Source organism: Pan troglodytes, chromosome 4 (assembly GCF_028858775.2).
Source record: "Pan troglodytes isolate AG18354 chromosome 4, NHGRI_mPanTro3-v2.0_pri, whole genome shotgun sequence".
Taxonomy (NCBI): Eukaryota; Metazoa; Chordata; class Mammalia; order Primates; family Hominidae; genus Pan; species Pan troglodytes.
This window is the reverse complement of record NC_072402.2, coordinates 32,919,396-32,942,430: the sequence shown is the minus strand read 5'-3', so window position 1 is coordinate 32,942,430 and position 23,035 is coordinate 32,919,396. Positions and strand designations below refer to the sequence as shown.

The following is a 23,035-nucleotide window of genomic DNA, read 5'->3' as shown; positions in this document are numbered from 1 at the left end:
AGCCTTAGTAATTTATATTTAAAATAAACATACTTTTTCTAATTAGCTGCCAATTTATATAAGTTTCAATATGCTGAATTTCTTAAAATGGTAATTTAAAATAGGTTCAGTAAGAAGGTTGGAACTAGCTACTACAATTTTGTTATTTATTGTAAGTGTTCTTTCCTGTGGCCCAAGCTCAATCGGATGATATTATATGTTACAGAAGTGCAGACTCTTCTAATATTTTAAAGCAGATCATTGCCAAATTAGGATTAATGCCATTTCCCATTCACTAAACATTTGCATGTAACAACTAGCATTATTTTGTGTAGCGATTTTCTAGTTTTTATCTGTTTCACACATATTGATACATAATAAATTCCAAATTAGTGAGGTACATTTTAGAAAGCTGAAAGGCTTTTGAAATTTTTGACATGCTAAAAGACGGGGCTTGGTACAGTTGGCATGTATATTAATCTGTTCTCACACTGCTAATAAAGACATACCCAAGGCTGGGTAATTTATAAAGGAAAAAGATTTAATTGACTCACAGTTCCATATGGCTGGGGAGGCCTCACAATCATGGTGGAAAGCAAAAGAGGAGCAAAGTCACATCTTACATGGTGGCAGGCAAGAGAACATGTGCAGGGGAACTCCCCTTTATAAAATCATTAGATCTCATGAGACTTATTCACTATCATGAGAACAACACAGGAAAGACCCCTCATTCAGGATTCAGTTACCTCCTGCTGGGTCCCTCTCATAACACTTGAGAATTATGAGAACTACAATTGAAGATGAGATTTGGGTGGAGACACAGCCAAACCATATCATTCTGCCCAGCCCCTCCCAAATCTCATGTCCTCACATTTCAAAACCAATCATTCCTTCCCAACAGTCCCCCAGAGTCTTAACTCATTTCAGCATTAACTCAGAAGTCCACAGTCCAAAGTCTCATCTGAGACAAGGCAAGTTCCTTCTACCTATGAGCTTGTAACATCATAAACAAGTTAGTTACTTCCCAGATACAATGAGGGTACAGGCATTGGGTAAATAAACCCATTTCAAATGGGAGAAATTGGCCAAAACAAAGAGGCTGCAGGTGCCATGCAAGTTCGAAATCCAATAGGGCAGTCATGAAACCTTAAAGTTCCAAAATGATCTCCTTTGACTCCATATCTCACATCCAGGTGATGCTAATGCAAGAGGCGGACTCCCACAACCTTGAGCAGCTCCACCCCTGTGGCTTTGCAGGGTACAGCTCCCTTCCTGGCTGCTTTCATGGGCTGGCATTGAGTGTCTGTGGCTTTCCCAGGGGCACAGTGCAAGCTGTCGGTGGATCTACCATTCTGGGGTCTGCAGGAAAGTGGCCCTAATCTTATAGCTTCACTAGGCAGTGCCCCAGTGGGGACTCTGTATAGGGGCTCCAACCCCACATTTCCCTTCTATACTGCCCTAGCAGAGGTTCTTCATGAGGGCCCTGCCCCTGCAGCAAACTTCTGCCTGGACATCCAAACATTTCTTTCTTTTTTTTTTTTTTGAGATGGAGTCTCTCTGTGTCACCCAGGTTGGAGTGCAATGGCGTGATCTCCATCTCCGCTCACTGCAAGCTCCGCCTCCCGGGTTCATGCCATTCTCCTGCCTCAGCCTCCCAAGTAGCTGGGACTATAGGCGTCCGCCACCATGCCCAGCTAATTTTTTGTATTTTTAGTAGAGACGGGGTTTCACCATGTTAGTCAAGATGGTCTCAATCTCCTGACCTCGTGATCCGCCCGCCTCAGCCTCCCAAAATGCTGGGATTACAGGCGTGAGCCACCACACCCAGCGCAGACATTTCTATACATCATCTGAAATCTAGGCAGAGGTTCCCAAACCTCAATTCTTGGCTTCTGTGCACTCGCAGGCTCAACACCATATGGAAGCTGCCAAGACTTGGGACTTGTACCCTCTGAAGCACAGCCCGATCTGTACCTTTGCCTGTTTTAGCGACTGCTGGAGTGACTGGGATGCAGGGAACCAAGTCCCTAGGCTGCATGCTGCAATGGGGGCCTGGACCTGGCCCAGGAAACCGTTTTTACCCCCTAGGCCTCTGGAGCCTATAATGGGAGGGGCTCCTGTGAACATCTGTGACATGCCTCGGAGACATTTCCCCCATTGTCTTGGTGATTAACATTTGGCTCCTTATTACTTATGCAAATTTCTGCAGCAGGCTTGAATTTTTCCCCCGAATATGGGTTTTTCTTTTCTATTGCATCGCCAGGCTGCAAATTTTCCAAACTTTTATGGTCTGCTTCCTGTTGAATGCTTTGCTGTTAGAAATTTCTTCTGCTAGATACCCTAAGTCATTTCTCTCAAGTTGAAAGTTCCACAGATCTCTGGGGAAGGGGCAAAATGCCCCCAGTCTCTTTGCATAGCAAGAGTGACCTTTAGTTCCCAACAAGTTCCTCATGTCCATCTGAGACCACCTAAGCCTGGACTTTGTTGTCTGTATTAGCATTTTGTTCCAAGCCATTCAACAATTCTCTAGGAAATTCCAAACTTTTTCACATCTTCCTGTCTTCTGAGCCCTCAAGTCTCTAGGAAGTTCCAAACTTTCCCACATTTTCCTGTCTTCTTTTGAGCCCTCCAAACTGTTCCAATCTCTGCCTGTTACCCAGTTCCGAAGTTTCTTTCACATTTTCGGGTACCTTTATGGCAGCACTCCAGTCTACCGGTACCAATTTACTGTATTAGTCTGTTCTTACACTGCTAATAAAGACATACCCGAGGCTGGGTAGTTTATAAAGGAAAGAGGTTTAAATGATTCACAGTTCCACATGGCTGGGGAGGCCTCATAATCATGGCAGAAAGAGAAGGAGGAACAAAGTTACGTCTTACATGGTGGCAGGCAAGAGAGCATGTGCAGGGGAGCTCCCCTTTATAAAACCTTTAGATCTCATGAGACTTATTCACTTTCATGAGAACAGCACAGGAAAGACCCACCCCCATGATTCGATTACCTCCCACCATGTTTGTCTTACAACATGTGGGAATTATGGGAGCTACAATTCAAGATGAGATTTAGGCTGGGTGCGGTGGCTCATGCCTGTAGTCCCAGCACTTTGGGAGGCTGAGATGGGCAGATCACCTGAGGTTGGGAGTTCCAGACCAGCCTGACCAACATGGAGAAACCCTGTCTCTACTAAGAATACAAAATTAGCCGTGCATGGTGGCACATACCTGTAATTCCAGCTACTTGGGAGGCTGAGGCAGGAGAATGGCTTGAACCCGGAAGGCGGAGGTTGCGGTGAGCCAAGATCACGCCATTGCACTTCAGCCTGGGCAACAAGTGTGAAACTCTGTCTCAAAAAACAAACAAACAAACAAACAAACAAAAAAACAAGATGAGATTTGGGTGGGGACACAGCCAAACCATATCAGCCTGGATGGAGTACTTGCCATGACTGGCAATACATCAGGTTTTACTCTTTCTATGAAGAAAGAGCTTTAAGTCCTCTTGATTCATGTCTTCTACAGTTGGTTTGGCATATATCAACATCAAAGACTCATAATAATCCTGAAAGATTTTTGCTTACCACCCTGAAAGTAAACAACTTTATCAGAGCCAGCATCTTGAACTACAGGTACTACCTTTTCAACAAGTGTTCACAAGTAATGGAAGCAGCCTGAAAGATTACCAGCAATGCAAAAAGTATGCTGGTTCCCCAGAGAATGTCTTAAAGCACTACATTGCAGTCTAAATATCTGTCTCCTTATTTATTCATTTATTTATTTGTTTATGAGAAAGAATATTCTCAGAACGGCTTGACAAGGAGGAGTTTATACATGGCTTGGCTTGAGAGATATTTTGGATATTTAGATGAGGTAAAACTTTCAGTGGATGGATGCAGCTGAGAGATCACAAGTTCATTTGGCCAAGGTGTCATGGGAGTCTTCCAGTATTCAGGATGTGCTTCTGCAAACTGATTTCAGAGTGACAATGTCTTGTAAATTCATCTGCTGGCAAAAAAAAATCTGCAGACAATGGGAAACATGGCAGACAGAATACTTTTTTAAAGCTAATTTTGCTTGGATGACCTAAAAATTGAGAAGGAGTTTGTAATCCTTTTCTTGATGATACAAACATCTGATTGTTGCCAAAAATGACCTCCTAAACTTAGAAGAAAGGAAAAGAATGAACATAAATTCAACTAAAAAAGTTGTGAATTCTGTTGTTTCTTAATGTAAGGTTGCTCCTCCGTGACAAAGACTTGCTCCCAGATGCATACCTCTGGGAGTCAGGGTTTCAGGCATTTATTGCCATCAGTTCAAGAAATTTTGTGTATCTAATTGTGTGTTCACTGTGCAATTTGAACATTTTGAATATCTAACATATAAGAATTGTTTGAAATTTACATTTATAACAAATTTTCTTTTTTTCTTAAAAGGAAGTAACCACTATTTTAGTATTCAAAAATACCTGATATTTTGAAAATACTGTCTTATGTTTTGTCTGAGTGAAAGAATTACCAATTTCTCTCTCTCTCTTTTTTTTTTTTTTTTTTGAGATGGAGCCTCACTCTGTCACCCAGGCTGGAGTGCAATGGTGCAATCTCAGCTCACTGCAACCTCTGCCTCCCAGGTTCAAGTGATTCTCCTGCCTCAGTCTCCTGAGTAGCTGGGATTACAGGTGCATGTCACCATGCCGAGCTGATTTTTGTATTTTTAGTAGAGACGGGGTTGTGCCATATGGGCCAGGCTGGTCTCGAACTCCTGACCTCAAGTGATCCGCCTGCCTCGGCCTCCCAAAGTGCTGGGATTATAGGCATGAGTCACTGTGCCCAGCCAGAATTACCAATTTCTAATGTAGTGAAATATTTAAAATTTTTAGCTTGTTTGTCAATATTTATACTCATGTTTTGGGAGCAGTGGGTCAGCAATTTTCATGAGATTGCTTTTGAGCTTATCCTCCCAAAACTTCCCTTAGGCTTTAATTGGCTTTTCTTTATAGATAACATAGATCCTTTTATTTTAGCTTCATTCTCATTTGAATAAATGTTGGGCGAACAGCTACACGCTAATTTCTTTTCTCCATAGAGTGCGAACCCATGTGACCCTTCCTGCCTTAGTGCTCTTCATTTAACAGTAGATTGTTCTGGTTGAAAGCATACTATAGTGCCAGCATTTGGAACTCCTCATCTCTTCAGCACAAGGACTGTCACTCACACAAGAGATCATTTGTGTGCTTTGGGCCACTGTTTTCCCTCTACCTTTAACAATTTATCCTGATTTTGCCATACAGACTTTGTCATGCTAACAATGCATCTTAATGAATAATGTATTCATCTTCCTTTTTTGCTTTCATATCTCACTCTGTTTCTTTAGAAAAATATTCATTTATGAGTCAAAGAAAAACAATTATTTTTGATAAGAATAACCTTGGGCTAGTCATTTAACCCTAATTTCCTCATGATTCTGTTTTTTCATCTGTGCAATTTTTAAGTGATTTCTTAGATTAATTCCAGCTTAGCTAACATATTGTAGAGCTACATATATATGTGTGTGTGTGTGTGTGTGTGTGTGTGTATATGTATGTATGTATATATAAACATTTTGGCTATAAGGATATGTCTTTTTAAAAAAATTAATTTAATTTTATTTTAAGTTCTGGGATACATGTGCAGGATGTGTAGGTTTGTTACATAGGTAGACGTGTGCCATGGTGGTTTGCTGCACTTATCAAGCCATCACTTAGGTAGTAAGCCCAGCATGCATTAACTATTTTTCCTGGTGCTCTCCCCTTGCCTGGACCCCCTGACCAGCCCCAGTATGCATTGTGCCCCTCCCTGTGTTCATGTATTTTTGTTGTTCCCCAGTGAAGGAAGCTATGAGGTTTGAAGAAAAATTAAACATGATTTAATACATATATATATGTGTATGTATATACATCTCCACACACACACACACACACACGTATATAGTGAATATCTAAAACTCTAGAATTTGCTACAAGTCTCTAGTAGAATTAATGCAAAGTCTACTTCTATTTCTTTACCCTCATTTCCCCTACTACTTAAATAGCATAGAGGTTTATTTTTCAGTGATATAAAAATCCAAATAGGCAATCCTGGGTTAATATAATGGCTTTATGATATTGGAGACACAGGCTTCTTTGATCATGTTCCCTTGGCTTTTTTTTTTTTTTTCTTTAATTGAGACAGGGTCACACTTTTTTGCCTAGTCTGGAGTACAGTGATGTGATCATAGCTCACTGTAACCTCTGACACTTAGGCTCACAAGAACCTCCTACCTCAGTCTCCCAAAGCACTGGATTACAGGCATGAGTCAGTGTGCCCAACAGTCTACTTTGTAATTTTTAACAGGTAGTTTTTATTTCATAGTCCAAGATGACTTGTCTAGTTTTACTATTATGTTCACCTTTGAGGCAGCAGGACCCAGTTAAAGAGACAGGAAATAATATGTGCTTTTTCTTTAAGACAGTCACTCCCAAATTTGATACATTCCTTTTGCTCACGTCCCATTGGCCAGAATGTAGTCACATGGCTTCACCTAGCTGCAAGGGAATCTGTGAAATGTGATCTTCAGCTGTGTCTTGTGCACAGAAGTTTTCATTACTGTGTAAAAACTGGAAGATGGATATCAACGGTCAACTAGCAATCTATGCATTTAACATTCAGGGAAGATTGAAATATCATTCAGAAGGCTTTGCTGTTTTTGTTGCAAGGATGTTTGTTTAGTATTTCATTACAAATAAGGGTTTCAGTCATATTTCAATTTAAGAAATGTTACAACATAAAGTAAGTATATTTTAAAGGATAAAGTAAGTATCCTACTCTGTATCTTACTATATTTTAGAAGTTTTATTTATTTTTTAGTGGAAAATCCATTCTAAGTTTCAGACAGCCTTCCCACCATTATTTAATTGACATTTCTCAAATATATGAAAATGAGGTAAAACCAGTTTGCCAAAATAAACATCCAGAGTTCTTTTTAAAAACAGCAGTCCAAAATCCTATATTATTGCCATGTGTCCCTGTGGTTTGAGGGACTCTGAATTCAAAGGGCTATTTCCAGATGAAATATCAGAATTGTAGCATTTATTGTGTATTCTGCCAAAGATTTTGTCAAAAATAGTAATGACTTTCAGGTCTGTGGGAATATGGGTTGCAGATGTGTTGTTTGAATGCCTGAAAAGGAAATCATAGTATTCTTTATTTTGGTGATAAAAGTATTTGTGTACATGTGCCATTTTGATACTGAACACTATATAATTTTGTGATCTTTTTGGAATGTGAGGACTAAGTAATGTAAGTGGTGAAGAAATCCCATTAAAAGTATACGTTTTCTAGCTAAGCCATATATTAAATTTTATAATTTGAAAAACAAAAATATCAGTGTTTAGTTATACTGTTTTTTGTTTGTGGACCCATTTTCTTTCTTGCTTCATATTTTTCTGCCTTTATTTAAAATGTTTGCTTCAATAATAAATATTTTAAAGTCATTATATCTTAACTTTTTTGTTCAGAAAAGGAACAACTTAGCATAAGAACAGAGCAGAAGTAGGCATGGCATAGTGGCTCATGCCTGTAATCCCAGCACTTTGGAAGGCCAATGTGGGAGGATCCCTTGAGGCCAGGAGTTCAAGACCAGCCTGTACAATATAGTGGGACCCTTCTCTCTACCAAAAAGAAAAAAGTAAATTAGCTGGGCATGGTGGGACATGCCTGTAGTCCCAGCTACTTAGGAGGCTGAGGTGGGAGAATAACTTTAGCTGAGGAGTTTGAGGCTGCAGTGAGATAAGCTAAGGTTGTGCCAGTGCACTGCAGCCTGTCCAGCCTGGGTGACAGAGACAGAGTGAGACCTTGTCTCACAAAAAAAAAACAATAACAGAAACAAAAACAAACAAACAAAATTAAAAAACAGAAGTAGAAAATAGCATGTAAAAACTATGTTGTAAAAGGACATTTCAATTTAACAATGTTAATATTTGCTTATTTTCAGTTAATCTACTTCAGCATGCAATCTCATACTTCATCAAGCGCACTTGGTATTGTCACTGTTTATACATGAAGCAATACATGCTGAAAGTATAAGTGAGTTGCTAAGGAAAACAGAGGTAGTAAGCTAAGCTAGGATAGAATTCAGGCCGCTGTTTTATGAATCCCAAATCAGTTTTTTAAAAAATTTGTTTAGGGATAATTTACAAACAATTAAATGTACTTATGGTGAGTATACAGTTTTCAGTATTCATAAAAGCACTTTCAAGCCTCTTTGCAGTCAGGCTCCCAACTACCTGTTTTCTTCTCCCAACCCTACCTACTCTCAAGGCCCCAGGCAGCCATTGGGCTGCTTTCTTTCGTTATAGATCAGCTTTCCATGTTTTAGAATTTCATGTGAATGGAACTATGCAGTGTGTATTCTGGCTCATAACTTTATTTGCATAGTATAACATTTTTGAGATGTCTCATTGTGTGCTGTATATCAGCATTTCATTCCTTCCATTGCTGAGTAGTATTCCATTGTATCGATATACCACTTTTACTTTTTGATGAATATCTGGTGATTTCAAGTTGTGGGCTGACGTGAATAAAGCAGCTATATACATTCATGTCTAAATCTTTTTGTGGGTATGTTTTAATTTTTAACAACTTTATTGTGATACAATTAGTTTATAAAATGTGCATATAGAAAGTATACAACTGGGTAAATTTTAAAATGTGTACATACCCATGGAACTGTCACGATAATCAAGATGATAAATCCTCAACCTGCCCAAATGTTTTAGTACCCATCATAATTCCTTTCTCCCTCTTTCCCTCTTCACTCAGTCCCCAGAAAACCACTGATTAGATTTCTGTCATTATAGATTGGTTTACATCATCCATACATTTAACCATACAGTATGTACTTCTTTTTTCGGTCTGGTTTCTTTTATTCAGCGTAATTGTTTTGCGATTCTTCCATGTTGTTGTAAGTTGTAATAATTTATTCTTTTTTTCCTGCTGAGTGGTGTTCCATTTTATGGATACACCCCAATTTGTTTATGCATTCACCAGTTGGTGGACATTTGGGTTGCTTCCAGTTTTGGACTATAACCAATAAAGCTGCTATGAACATTTAAATCTTTGTATGGACATATGTTTTATTTGAATAATATATAGGAGTAGAATAGTTGGGTTATATGGTAGGCATATGTTTAGCTTTTTAAGAAACTGCCCAACAGTGTTCCATAGAGTTCGTACTATTTTACATTCCCATCATCAGTATATGAGTTCCAGTTTCTCCACATCCTTGTCATTACTTGGTATGGTCAGATTTTTCATTTTAGACATTTTAGTGGGTGTGTGACCATGTCTCATATTTTAAATTAGCATTTCCCTAATGTCTAATGATATTATTTGCCATCTATATATCTTCTATAGTGACATATTTGTTTAAATCTTTCACATTTGTTTTATTTGGGTTGCTTATTTTCTTACTGAGTTTTGAAGAACTCTTCATATCCTTAACAGATACACAATTTGCAAATACTTTCTCCAAGTTTGTGGGAGAAGCAGATAATTTCTTAACTTTGAGGAACTTACTTTTTTTTCTTTTATTAACCATGCTTTGAGATCACTTCTAATGCATTTTTGCCTAACTTGTTGCAGACTTACGCTTTCATGCATGAGCGCTATAGTTTTAGATTTTACATTTAGAGTCTGTGATACATTTTGAGTTAATTTTTGTACATACTTTAAGGTATGGGTTGAAGTTCATTTTTTATATGAATATTTAGTCATTCTAGCACCATTTATTGAATTCCCTGCTGAATTTTTCTTGCACTTTGTTGAAAATCAATTAACCATGTATGTATTGGTCTATATTGGGACTCTATACTGCCCCATCAATCTATTTGTTTAGCTCTGTGCCAGCCATAATCTGTCTTGATTACTTAGGCTTATAATAAATCATGAAATCAGGTGAAATCATGTAGTATAACTTCTTCAACTTTGTTATTTTTGAATTTGCTTTAGTTATCTATTATTTCAAATATTTTTATGAGATGTAGAATCAGTTTCTCAATTTTTCCAAACAAGTCTGCTGGAATCTTAATTGAGAATGCATTGGATCTACAGAATTGACATCTTAACCATATTAAGCCTTCTGACTCATAAATATAATACATCCATATATTTAGGTGAGTGTTTCCTACCCAGGGGAGATTTTGCTCATCTAGGGTCACTTGGCAATATCTGAAGACATTTTTGATTGTCACGGCCAGCAGCTCCTAACAGGCATCCAATGGGAAGAAGGCAAGGATGTTGCTAAGTATTCTATAAGGTGCAGAGCTTCCCTCCACCCCAAAAATTATCTGATCCAGAATGTCAGTAGTGTTGAATTTATAAATCTTGATTTAGATCTCATCAATTACTCAGCAATTGTTTGTAGTTTTCAAATTATAGATCTTATGCATTTTATATTAGGTGTATCACTTTGAAGCAGAAAGTGAGGTCACTGAATTAAAACTTTCCTTTTTTCTGATATACAATTTAGGATCTAAATTTTATTCCAAATGCTTCATTTGGAATAACTTCATTCCTCACATTTTGGTATGTTGTGTTTTCATTTTCATTTAAAGTATTTCCTAATTTCCCTTTTCATTTTAGTCCTCACCCTTGAATTAATTAGTAGTTTGTAATTTTGTTTTCAATTTTGTTTGATATTACAGATATCGTGCCAATACTGGTTTTTAATTTAGGTCCATTGTTGTTAGACAACTTTATGTGACTTGAATCCCTTTAAATTTATTGGGACTTGTATTATGGCACTGAATGTAACCTTTGTTCAATGTTTTATATGCACTTGAAAGAATTATTCATTTGCTATTTTTGGGTGTTATTAGATGTTTGGGTATTAATTTTTAGGAATTAATTAGATCAGGTTGGTTGGTGGTGTTAAGTTTTCTGTATTCTTGCTTATTTTCTGTCTACTTCTTTTAAAAGTGACTGATAATGTATTAAAATCAAGAACTGTAATTCTATATTTGTCTTACTTCTCCTTGAAGTAATATCAGACATTACTTCATGTATTTTGAGTCTTTGTTAATTAGGTGTAAAACATTAAGCTTTGACATGCTCTCTTGATAAGCTGACCTCTTTTTCACTATGAAATGACCCTCTAATTCTATTGATGTTATTTGTCCTGAAAATCTACTTTATGCATGTTCTTATACTCCTCCAGTTTTCTTTTGATTGGAATCCACGTGGAATATTTTTTCATCCTTTTGCTTTTAATTATTTTTCTCTTTATGTAAATTAGATTTCTTTTAGGAAGTGTATAGTTGGGTGATGTTTTTTTAATCCAGTCTATCAATCTGTGTTTTTCCATTGGGATGTTTAGGCCATTTATGTTTTATGTAATTATTGACAATTACATAAAAAATGGTGGTTTAAAAATCTACTATCTCTGTTTGTTCCATCTTTATTTTATTTACTTGTTCCTCTCTGTTTTATTTTGGGTTAAGTATTTTTTATCATTCTTTTATCTTTTTAGTTATCTTGTTATCTATAACTCATCTTTATGCTATTTTTATGTTTGCTTTAGGGTTTATAGCATACATCTTTACCTTATCACAGTCTACATTGAAGTGATATACTACTTCACAGATATTATGGCACCATACTTTCATTTCTCCTTTTATGAGCTTATGCTATTGTGGTCATACATTTTACTTCTACATATCTTATACACTTCACAGTTATTGTTACATTGATATTTTTTACTTTTAACAGCTAACTTACTTTTTTAACTTTTCATTTTGAAATAACTTTAGACTCGAAAAGTTTCAACAGTAATACACAGAGGTCCTGTGTACCCTTCACTCAGCTTTCCCGATGATAACAATATATAACTGTAGTACATTATTGAAAGCAGGAAATTGACTTTGGTACAATATTATTAACTAAACTACAGACTGTACACAGATTTTATCAGTTTTTATGTGCACTGTTTTTATTGTTCTTGTTGTTGTTTTGGCATATAGTTATGTGAATTTGGTTCCACATATGGATTCATGTAACTACCACCATAGTCAGGGTACAGAACTCTTTTATTACCTCAAAGAAATCTCTTTATTCCCTTGTGTTACCCCCTTTATATTCAGACTATCCATCCAATATAATCCCTGGTAGCCACCGATCTGTTTGTCACTGTAGTTTTGTCACTTTGAGAATATTAGTAGAATTGTACAATATGTATCCTTTTGAGATTGGCTGCTTTTCACTGACCCTAATACTTTTGAGATCCACCAAATCGTTGAATGTATCAGTAGATCATTTTCTTTATTGTTGAGTAGTCTATTCTTACCTCATGGAATGCCATGGATGCACCACACTTTGTTTATTCATTTATTCACTGAAAAAAACCTTTAGGTTGTTTCCACTTTTTTGGCTATTAGAAAGCTGCTTTGGACATTCATGTACAGGTTTCCATGTGAGCATAAATTTTCATTTATTTAGTACAAGGGTTGGCAAACAATAGCCTGTGAATTGGCTCCCCATTTTGGGAAATAAAGTTTCACTGGAATGCATGCATGCTTATATATTGTCTGTGTGTACTTTTGTGCTACAATGGCAAAGTTGAATAGTTGTAACAGAGTCCTCTATGGTGTGTAATGACTCAAATATTTACCTTTCGCCCTTTTAGAAACAGGTTGCTGACCCCTGCTCTAGGATAAATAAATATCTAGGATTGTGAATGCAGGACTGTATGGTAAGTATGTGTTTAACTTTATCAGCAAGTGCTACATTGTTTTCCCAAATGGGTGTACTATTTTACATTCTTACCAGAAATATATAAGATCTACATTCTTATCAGCACTTGGTTTTGTCAGAATTTTTGCCTTTAGCCATTCTAATAGGTGTGTTATGGTATCTTATTGTGGCTTTAATGGACATTTCTTTAATGGCCAAGGTGCTGAAAAATCTTTTCATATGTTTATTTGCCATCTCTGTATCCCATTTGTTGGTTTGTTCAAATCTTTTACCCCTTTTTGATTGTATTTTTGTTTTTGTTGTATGTGTAATGTGAAACTATTTTCTTTTAGTCTCTTGCTGGTCTTATCATTTTATTAACAGGGTCTTATGTAGAGCAAAAGCTTTTATTTTTGATGAAGTCCAATTTGTTGACTATTTTTCTTCTATGCTTTTGCTTCTGGTGTCATGTCTAAGGACTCTTCCCTTAACCCTATGTCATACAAATTTTTGAATATGGTTTCTTTTAAAGGTTTTGTAGTTCTGTATTTTACATTTATATCTATAATCTATTTTGAATTCCTTTTTGTATAAAGTATGAGGTTGAGGTTCACTTTCTTGGCTATGAATGTCAATTGTTCTAACACCATTAGTTGAAAAGACTCTTCTCTCTCCATTGAATTGCTTTTGCATCTTCGTTAAAAATCATTGACTGGACTTGAGTGGGTCTATTTTTGTATTTTCTATGCTGCCTCATGGATCTATGTGTCTGTCCCTCCACCAACACCACACTGTCTTAATTACTGCAGCTACATCCTTACCCTTTAAGTTGAGTTATGTGGGCTGGGCGTCGTGGCACATGCCTGTAATTCCAGCACTTTGAGAGGCCGAGGCGGGTGGATCACCTGAGGTCAGGAGTTCACAACCAGTCTGAATAACATGGTGAAGCTCTGTCTCTACTAAATATTAAAAAATTAGCCGGGTGTGGTGGCGCATTCCTGTAATCCGAGCTACTTGGGAGGCTGAGACAGGAGAATTGCTTCTACCTGAGAGGCAGAGGTTGCAGTGAGCTGAGATTGTGCCATTGCACTCTAGCCTGGGCAAAAAGAGTGAAACTCCATCTCATCAAAAAAAAAAAAAAAAAAAAAATTGAGTTACGTGAATCTTCCAACTTTATTCTTTTTAAAAATTTTATTTTAGATTATTTACTTACTTTGCCTTTCCACATACACTTTTAAAATCAGTTTTACTATATTTATTAAAAAAAATTGAGTCATAGAGTTTGTCAACATGGTATGTCTATATAGGTTTACTTTGAAATCTTGCATCAGAATTTTGTAGTTTTTAGCATACAGATCCTATACATGTTTTGTTAGATTTATGCCTAAGTATTTCAGTCTTTTTGGCACTGTTATAAGTGGTATTATATTTTTAATTTGAGTTTACAGTGGCTCATTATGAGTATCTATTAATAGAAATTCAACTGACTTCTTTTGTGTTAACCGTATATTCTCCAAACTTTCTAAATTCCCTTATTTGTTCTAGGTGGTTTTTTGTTGTTATTGTTGTTTGCTTTTAAGATTCTTTGAGAATTTTTTCTGTAAACAGTGATGTTATCTGCAAATAGATGCAGTTTAAAGGCTGTTGCAGAGAGCTTCAAGGCCCAGGCAGAGACTTGCTATGGGGATGGGGCTGCCACAGAGCCCCCACAAAGTCAATGCCCAGGGGAACTGTGGGGTATAAGCTGCTACTGAGAGCCCCCTTCTCCACTACTGCAATGCCTGGTAGAGCTGTGGGAAGAAGGCCACCTGAATACTCCAGAACTAAGAGCCACGGTATGCAGTGCCAGCCTGGCAAAGCTTACAAGCATAGGTTTTAAATGTGTGAGAGCTGTAATGTGGGCTGTGCCAGCAAAGCCATGGGGGCAGGAATGTCCAAATCTTAGAGACTCAATCCTTCCAATGTATCTGGAAGGTGGGACATGGAACCACATAAGATTATTCTCCAGCCTTATGGTCTAACATTGTATGCCTTGTTGGGCTTTAGACATTTCTGGGACTTGCAACTCCCTTCTTTTTTCCTGTTTCTCTTTTTGGAATAGAAATACCTGTCTTATGCCTGCATTGTGTTTTAGAGCGACAAAACTTACCTGTTTGATTTTACAGGGAAATTTGCTTAAGGATTAATTGTTCCTTGAGTCTCACCCATGTCTGATTTAGATGAGCCTCTGGACTTTAGACTTTTGTGTTGCTGCTGAAATGAGTAAAGACTTTTGGGGCTACTGGGATGGAATGGATGTATTTTGTGTGTTATAAGGACATGAATTTGGGGGGCTAGGGGTGGAATACTATGGTCTGAATATGTCTCCCAAAATTTGTGTGTGGAAAACTTAACCCCTGATATGGTTTGGCTATTTCCCCACCCAAATCTCATCTTGAATTGTAGCTCCTATAATTTTCACATCTTGTGGGAGGGACCTGGTAGATGATAATTGAATTATGGGGGCAGTTTCCCACATACTGTTTTGTGGTAGTAAGTCTCACGAGATCTGATGCTTTTATAAGGTGATACCCTTTTCACTTGGTTCTCATTCTCTCTTGCCTGCCGCCATGTAAGATGTGCCTTTCACCTTCTGCCATGATTCTGGGGCCTTCACAGCTACGTGGAGCTGTGAGTCCATTAAACCGTTTTTGTTTTGTTTTTTTTTTTTTAAATAAATTACCCAGTCTTGTGTATGTCTTTATCAGCAGCATGAAAACGGACTAATACAATCCCCAATTCAACAGTGTGAGGAAATGGGGCCTAATGGTGCATGATCAGGTCTGGAGCAATTTATTCCTCCATATAGATCCAGATTTCCATGTAATAATATTTTTCTTCTGTTTGAAGGACTTCATTTAATATTCCTTATCATGTGGGTCTGCTTAGGATGAATTCTATCGGATTTTATGTATCTTCCAAAGTCTGTACTTTGTCTTTCTTTTTAAAAGTTATTTTCACTGGGTAGAGAATTCTAAGTTGACTCTTTTTTTTTTTCAGTACTTTAAGAGCATTGCTCTGCCCTCTGGCTAGTTTTGTTTGTTTGTTTGTTTGTTTGTTTGTTTGCGGAGAAGTCATCTGTCATTTATTTATTTATTTATTTTTATTATACTTTAAGTTCTAGGTTACATATGCAGGTTTTTTACGTATGTATACATGTGCCATGTTGCTGTGCTGCACCCATTAACTCCTCATTTACATTAGGTATATCTCCTAATGCTATCCCTCCACCCTCCTGCCACCCCACAACAGGCCCCAGTGTGTGATGTTCCCCATCCTCTGTCCAAGTGTTCTCATTGTTCACTTCCCACCTATGAGTGAGAACATGTGGTGCTTGGTTTTCTGTCCTTGCAATAGTTTGCTGAGAATGATGGTTTCCAGCTTCATCCATGTCCCTACGAAGGATATGAACTCATCCTTTTTAATGGCTACATAGTATTCCATGGTGTATATGTGCCACATTTTCTTAATCCAGTCTATCATTGATGGACATTTGGGTTGGTTCCAAGTCTTTGCTATTGTGAATAATGCCGCAATAAACATACATGTGCATGTGTCTTTATAGCAGCATGATTTATAATCCTTTGGGTATATACCCAGTACTGGGATGGCTGGGTCAAATGGTATTTCTAGTTCTAGATCCTTGAGGAATCACCACACTGTCTTCCACAATGGTTGAACTAGTTTAAAGTCCCACCAACAGTGTAAAAGTGTTCCTAATTCTCCAGATCTTCTCCAGCACCTGTTGTTTCCTGACTTTTTAATGATCGCCATTCTAACTGGTGTAAGATGATATCTCATTGTGGTTTTGATTTGCATTTCTCTGATGGCCAGTGATGATGAGCATTTTTTCATGTGTTTTTTGGCTGCATAAATGTCTTCTTTTGAGAAGTGTCTGTTCATATCCTTTGCCCACTTTTTGATGGGGTTGTTTGATTTTTTTCTTGTAAATCTGTTTAAATTCTGTGTAGATTCTGGATATTAGCCTTTTGTCAGATGGGTAGATTGTAAAAATTTTCTCCCATTCTGTAGGTTGCCTGCTCACTCTGACGATAGTTTCTTTTGCTGTGCAGAAGCTCCTTAGTTTAATTAGATCCCATTTGTCAGTTTTGGCTTTTGTTGCCATTGCTTTTAGTGTTTTAGTCATGAAGTCCTTGCCCATGCCTATGTCCTGAATGGTAATGCCTAGGTTTTATTCTAGGGTTTTTATGGTTTTAGGTCTAATGTTTAAGTCTTTAATCCATCTTGAATTAATTTTTGTATAAGGTGTAAGGAAGGGATCCAGTTCCAGCTTTCTACATATGGCTAGCCAGTTTTCCCAGCACCATTTATTAAATAGGGAATCCTTTCCCCATTTCTTGTTTTTGTCAGGTTTGTCAAAGATCAGATGGTTGTAGATGTGTGGTATTATTTCTGAGGGCTCTGTTCTGTTCCATTGGTCTATACCTCTGTTTTGGTACCAGTACCATGCTGTTTTAGTTACTGTAGCCTTGTAGTATAGTTTGAAGTCAGGTAGTGTGATGCCTCCAGCTTTGTTCTTTTTGCTTAGGATAATCTTGGCAATGCGGGCCCTTTTTTGGTTCCATATGAACTTTAAAGTAGTTTTTTTCAATTCTGTGAAGAAAGTCATTGGTAGCTTGGTGGGGATGGCATTGAATCTATAAATTACCTTGGGCAGTATGGCCATTTGCACAATATTGATTCTTCCTATCCATGAGCATGGAATGTTCTTCCATTTGTTTGTGTCCTCTTTTATTTCGTTGAGCGTGGTTTGTAGTTCTCCTTGAAGAGGTCCTTCACATCACTTGTAAGTTGTATTCCTAGGTATTTTATTCTCTTTGTAGCAATTGTGAATGGGAGTTCACTCATGATTTAGCTCTCTGTTATTGGAGTATAGGAATGCTTGTGATTTTTGTACGTTGATTTTGTATCCTGAGACTTTGCTGAAGTTGCTTATCAGCTTAAGGAGATTTTGGGCTGAGATGATGGGGTTTTCTAAATATACAATCATGTCATCTGCAAACAGGGACAATTTGGCTTCCTCTTTTCCTAATTGAATACCCTTTATTTCTTTCTCCTGCCTGACTGCCCTGGCCAGAACATCCAACACTGTGTTGAATAGGGGTGGTAAGAGGGCATCCCTGTCTTGTGCCAGTTTTCAAAGGGAATGCTTCCAGTTTTTGCCCATTCAGTATGATATTGGCTGTGGGTTTGTCGTGAATAGCTCTCATTATTTTGAGATACGTCCCATCAATACCTAATTTATTGAGAGTTTTTAGCATGAAGAGCTGTTGAATTTTGTCAAAGGCCTTTTCTGCATCTATTGAGATAATCATGTGGTTTTTGTCTTTGGTTCTGTTTATATGATGGATCACTTTTATTGATTTGCATATATTGAACCAGCCTTGCATCCCAGGGATGAAGTCAACTTGATCGTGGTGGATAAGCTTTTTGATGTGCTGCTGGATTCGGTTTGCCAGTATTTTATTGAGGATTTTTGCATCGATATTCATCAGGGATATTGGTCTAAAATTGTCTTTTTTTTGTTGTGTCTCTGCCAGGCTTTGGTATCAGGATGATGTTGGCCTCATAAAATGAGTTAGGGAGGATTCCCTCTTTTTTTATTGATTGGAGTAGTTTCAGAAGGAATGGTACCAGCTCCTCTTTGCACCTCTGGTAGAATTCAGCTGTGAATCCATCTGGTCCTGGACTTTTTTTGGTTGGTAGGCTATTAATTATTGCCTCAATTTCAGAACCTGTTATTGGTCTATTCAGGGATTCAGCTTCTTCCTGGTTTAGTCTTGGGAGGGTGTATGTGTCGAGGAATTTATCCATTTCTTCTAGATTTTCTAGTTTATTTGCGAAGAGGTGTTTATAGTATTCTCTGATGGTAGTTTTTATTTCTGTGGGATCGTTGGTGATATCCCCTTTATCATTTTTTATTGCATCTATTTGATTCTTCTCTCTTTTCTTCTTTATTAGTCTTGCTAGTGGTCTATCAGTGTAGTTGATCTTTTCAAAAAACCATCTCCTGGATTCATTGATTTTTTAAGGGTTTTTTGTGTCTCTTATCTCCTTCAATTCTGCTCTGATCCTAGTTGTTTCTTGCCTTCTGCTAGCTTTTGAATGTGTTTGCTCTTGCTTCTCTAGTTCTTTTAATTGTGATGTTAGGGTGTCAATTTTGGATCTTTCCTGCTTTTTCTTGTGGGCATTTAGTGCTATAAATTTCCCTCTACACATTACTTTAAATGTGTCCCAGAGATTCTGGTATGTTGTGTCTTTGTTCTCATTGGTTTCAAAGAACATCTTTATTTCTGCCTTCATTTTGTTATTTACCCATAGTCATTCGGGGCAGGTTGTTCAGTTTCCATGTAGTTGGCAGTTTTGAGTGAGTTTCTTAATCCTGAGTTCTAGTTTGATTGTTTAGTGCGATGTGGTTCTGAGAAGAATGTATATTCTGTTGATTTGGGGTGGAGAGTTCTGTAGATTGTCTATTAGGTCTGCTTGGTGCAGAGCTGAGTTCAATTCCTGGGTATCTTTGTTAACTTTCTGTCTCATTGATCTGTCTAATGTTGACAGTGGGGTGTTAAAGTCTCACATCCTTATTGTGTGGGAATCTAAGTCTCTTTGTAAGTCTCTAAGGACTTGCGTTTTGAATCTGGGTGCTCCTGTATTGGGTGAATATACATTTAGGATAGTTAGCTCTTCTTGTTGAATTGGTGCCTTTACCATTATGTAATGGCCTTCTTTGTCTCTTTTGATCTTTGTTGGTTTAAAGTCTGTTTTATCAGAGACTAGGATTGCAACCCCTCCTTTTTTTTTTTATTTTCCATTTGCTTGGTGGATCTTCCTTCATCCCTTTATTTTGAGCCTATATGTGTCTCTGCACATGAGATGGGTCTCCTGAATACAGCACACTGATGGGTTGTGACTCTTTCTCCAATCTGCCTGTCTGTGTCTTTTAATTGGAGCATTTAGCCCATTTACATTTAAGGTTCATATTGTTATGTGTGAATTTGATCCTGTCATTATGACGTTAGCTGGTTATTTTGCTCGTTAGTTGATGCAGTTTCTTCTTAGCGTCGATGGTCTTTACAATTTGGCATGTTTTTGCAGTGGCTCGTACTAGTTGTTCCTTTCCATGTTTGGGGCTTCCTTCAGGAGCTCTTATAAGGCATGTCTGGTGGTGACAAAATCTCTCAGCATTTGCTTGTCTGTAAAGTATTTTATTTCTCCTTCACTTATGAAGCTTAGTTTGGCTGGACATGGAATTCTGGGTTGAAAATTCTTTTCTTTAAGAATGTTGAATATTGGCCCCCACTCTCTTCTGCCTTGTAGCGTTTCTGCTGAGAAATCCGCTGTTAGTCTGATGGGCTTCCCTTTGTGGGTAACCTGACCTTTCTCTGTGGCTGCCCTTAACATTTTTTCCTTCATTTCAACTTTGGTGAATCTGACAATTATGTGTCTTGGTGTTGCTGTTCTCGAGGAGTATCTTTGTGACGTTGTCTGTATTTCCTGAATTTGAATGTTGGCCTTCCTTGCTAGGTTGGGGAAGTTTTCCTGGATAATATCCTGCAGAGTGTTTTCCAACTTGGTTCCATTCTCCCTGTCATTTTCAGGTACACCAATCAGACGTAGGTTTGTTCTTTTCACATAGTCCCATATTTCTCGGAGGCTTTGTTCATTTATTTTTACTCTTTTTTCTCTAAACTTCTCTTCTCACTTCATTTCATCCATTTGATCTTCAATCACTGATACCTTTTCTTCCACTTGATTGAATCGGCCACTGAAGCCTGTGCATGCGGCATGTAGTTCTTGTGCCATTGTTTTCAGTTCATTCAGGTCATTTAAGGTCTCTTCTATGCTGTTTATTCTAGTTAGCCATTCATCTCATCTTTTTTCAAGGTTATTAGCTTCTTTTCAATGGGTTCAAACATCCTCTTTTAGCTCGGAGAAGTTTGTTATGACCGATCATCTGAAGCCTTCTTCTCTCAACTTGTCAGAGTCATTCTCTGTCCAGCTTTGTTCCTTTGCTGGCGAGGAGCTGCATTCCTTTGGAGGAGAGGAGGTGCTCTGATTTTTAGAATCTTCAGCTTTTCTGCTCTGGTTTCTCCCCATCTTTGTGGTTTTATCTACCTTCGGTCTTTGATGATGGTGATGTACAGATGGGGTTTTGGTGTGGATGTCCTTCCTGTTTGTTATTTTCCTTGTAATATTCAGGACCCTCTGCTGTTGGTCTGTTGGAGTTTGCTGGAGGTCCACTCCGGACTCTGTTTGCCTGGGTATGACCATCGGAGGCTGCAGAATAGCAAATATTGCAGAATGGCAAATGCTGCTGCCTGATGCTTCCTCTGGAAGCTTTGTCTCAGAGGGGCACCTGGCCATCTGAGGTGTCAGTCAGCCCCTACTGGGAGGTGCCTCCCAGTTAGGCTACTCGGGCGTCAGGGACCCACTTGAGGAGGCAGTCTGTCCATTCTCAGATCTCAAAGTCTGTGCTGGGAGAACCACTACTCTCTTCACAGCTGTCAGACAGGGACGTTTAATTGTGCAGAGGTTTCTGCTGCCTTTTGTTTAGCTATGCCCTATCCCCAAAGGTGGATTCTACAGAGCCAGGCAGGCCTCCTTGAGCTGCGTTGGGCTCCACCCAGTTCGAGCTTTCTGGCCGCTTTGTTTACCTACTCAAGCCTCAGCAATGGTGGATGCCCCTACCCCAGCCTCGCTGCCCCCTTGCAGTTTGATCTCAGATTGCTGTTCTAGCAGTAAGCGAGGCTCCATGGGCATGGGACTCTCCAAGCCAGGCGTGGGATATAATCTCCCGGTGTGCTGTTTGCTAAGACCATTGGAAAAGTGCAGTACTAGGGTGGGAGTGTCCTGATTTTCCAGGTGAGAGGTGACAACATGCTAGCAGCCCTTGCTTGCTCTTGGTGCCTCCTTGGCCTTGTCGTCTGCTCTGGCTGCACTTGAGGAGCCCTTCAGGCCACCGCTGCATATGAGGGCCCCTCTCTGGTGCTTGCCGAGGCTGGAGCTGGCTTCCTCCGCTGGCGGGGCACTGTGAAGAGAGAGGTGCTGGCGGGAGTTAGGGCTGTGCGTGGTGCTCGTGGGCTGGTGTGGGTTCCAGGTGAGCATGGGCTGGGCAAGCGCCGCAGTCTTCACGGCCAGCTAGCTCCTTCTGGGCTTGATCGGAGGCTGAATCCCATGCTTGGACTGCTGTTCCCTAGTCGTGGAATCATTGACCATGATAGCAGGTCTCCGTCTCTTTCTCGCTTTCCCTATTTTCCTCTTGATTGTCTGGAATGAGCTCCCTCTGGGCTGCCGGAGTGTCCGGGGTAGGTGCTGCAAAGTCCCGCAGTGAGTGCCAGTGAGAGGTGAAGCTGGCTGGGCTTCTGGGACGGGTGGGGACTTGGAGAACTTTTGTGTCTAGCTAAAGGATTGTAAACACACCAGTCAGCACTCTGTGTCTAGCTAAAGGTTTGTAAATGCACCATTCAGCACTCTGTGTCTAGCTAATTGGGTGGTGACTTGGAGAACTTTTCTGTCTAGCTAAAGGGTTGTAAATGCACCAGTCAGCCCTCTGTTTCTAGCTAAAGGTTTGTACACACATCAATCAGCACTCTCTCAAAACAGACCAATCAGCTCTCTGTAAAACGTACCAATCAGCTCTCTGTAAAATGGACCAATTAGCTCTCTGCAAAATTGACCAATCAGTTCTCTGTAAAATGGACCAATCGGCAGGATCAGGGTGGGGCCAGATAAGGGAATAAAAGCAGGCAACCTGAGCCAGCAGCAGCAACTCACTCGGGTACCCTTGAGTGTTGTGGAAGCTTTGTTCTTTCATTCTTCGCAATAAATCTTGCTGCTGCTCACTCTTTGGGTTCGCTCTGCCTTTATGAGCTGTAACACTCACTGCGAAGTTCTGCAGCTTCACTCCTGAAGCCAACAAGACCATGAACCCTCTGGGCAGAACGAACAACTCTGGACACGCCACCTTAAAGAGCTGTGACACTGACCGCGAAGGTCTGCAGCTTCACTCCTGAAATCAGCATTGACCACGAACCCACCAGAAGGAAGATACTCCGGACACATCTGAACATCTGAAGGAACAAACTCTGGACACACCATCTTTAAGAACTGTTAACACTCACCGCGAGGGTCAGCAGCTTCATTCTTGAAGTCCGCGAGACCAAGAACCCACTCTAAGTAATCAATTCTGGACATACAGGTACCGTCTGTCATGGCATCCCTTGGCTAGGAAAGGGAATTCCCTGACCCCTTGAGCTTCC

At 39.0% G+C, this 23,035-nt stretch overlaps 1 protein-coding gene across 1 annotated transcript in view; it reads left to right on the top strand.

Annotated features, from left to right (window-relative positions):
* XRCC4 (X-ray repair cross complementing 4) overlaps nt 1–23,035 on the top strand; it is a gene marked incomplete at its 5' end in the record, with an annotated part of 250,536 nt that overhangs the window by 7,191 nt on the left and 220,310 nt on the right.